The sequence below is a fragment of the Linepithema humile genome, chromosome 6, assembly GCF_040581485.1.
Source record: "Linepithema humile isolate Giens D197 chromosome 6, Lhum_UNIL_v1.0, whole genome shotgun sequence".
Classification (NCBI taxonomy): Eukaryota; Metazoa; Arthropoda; class Insecta; order Hymenoptera; family Formicidae; genus Linepithema; species Linepithema humile.
Window position 1 is genome coordinate 14,979,718 of NC_090133.1, and position 1,314 is coordinate 14,981,031.

At 34.9% G+C, this 1,314-nt stretch overlaps 1 long non-coding RNA gene across 1 annotated transcript; it reads right to left on the reverse strand.

Moving 5' to 3' along the window:
- Positions 1–473: 473 nt before the first annotated feature.
- Positions 474–1,314, reverse strand: LOC137000361 (uncharacterized). Its single transcript, XR_010890616.1, has 2 exons — positions 1,038–1,314; positions 474–673 (listed from the first exon to the last, which is right to left on the reverse strand). It is a non-coding gene; the product is annotated as an uncharacterized lncRNA (long non-coding RNA).

Below are 1,314 nucleotides of genomic sequence, written 5' to 3' on the forward strand. Positions count from 1 at the left end.
TCAGTGTGACATTTTCTGTTTCCTTACTACTGTCTCTGGTAGTTTACTTCCAAATGGCTTCTCTAACAGAGCAAGAAAGAATTTCTCTTTTAATGATGAGAGGTTGGGGGACAGGCAGAGATCGTACAATGAAGTTGTGGATTTATTTAATGCGACGTTCCGCGTTGGCGAAGCAGGTATTTCTAAGGGAACTGTTTCTAAAACTATTCGGCGATTTGAAGAAACTGGAAGTAATAAAAGTCGTCCAAAACCTGGACGGCCGAAATCCGAAACAAACAAAGAACATCAATTTGAAGTAGCCCTATCATTCGTTGAAATCGTAGATTATCTACTAGAAATGGAGCTCGACAGCTTGGAATGAGTCAACGTTCAGTTCTTAGGAATTTAAAACACGTAAAATTTCATCCTTACAAAATTCATCTTCACCAAGAGTTAAGAGGGAACACCAGGGTGACGGCCGAAAAAAAAGGCTATTTTCGTGAATTTTTTTTTCATTATCTAATAGTTTGTTTAATTTATAAACTATATATGTTAAAAGTACATACTTATATTATGTTACAAAAAAAATTTCATAAAATAATATTCATATTTATAATAACTATGGTGATTGATGTGCACCTCGTCTGAAAAAACATGGGTGCACGGGCGCTCGTGCTGCATCTGAACGGGAGCTCTGAAATAAATTTTTTAAATTGTGATTTAAAGTATATGAATGTAGTTTTAGTTGCACGTACGGATTTTTTGATAAAATAATTTTTGACAAAATGGCACTGTTTAAAAAAAAAGTTTTCGATTTTTCAACAAAAATTCGTTACTTCTTTAATTGTTTTTCAAAAACTAATATTCCGATTGAAAAATCCGTACGTGCAACTGAAGACAATTTTGTTGTAAACATTCTGTCCAAATTTCAAGTTATTCGGATAAAAATTGGCCGAGATATGAGAGCGCCCAGTTACGAAAACGTGGTTTCGAGAAAAACGCGTTTAAAGTTTTACAACTAATTGGTTCATATAAAACGATAAAATTTTGTAACGAACCAAAGTGCGTCCAATCCGGGTGCATATGAAGTGCCTTCTGAAGCAATAGCTAGTTCTTCGGCTTCGTTTCTGCTTTGCTTTCTTCACAATCAAGGGGACTGCCGAATCTTTTCAGGTAGCGCGCGGCCGGTTCTACTAGCGGCATCTGACCAAGTTCTACTCTATGAGATATTTACTATAGTTCCGTTACGAATTTCACCATAATATTATAGGGACATATTTTTAAGACTTCAAACATCACAAAAATGCAAAAAAAAAAAAATCGATTTTTTGAAAC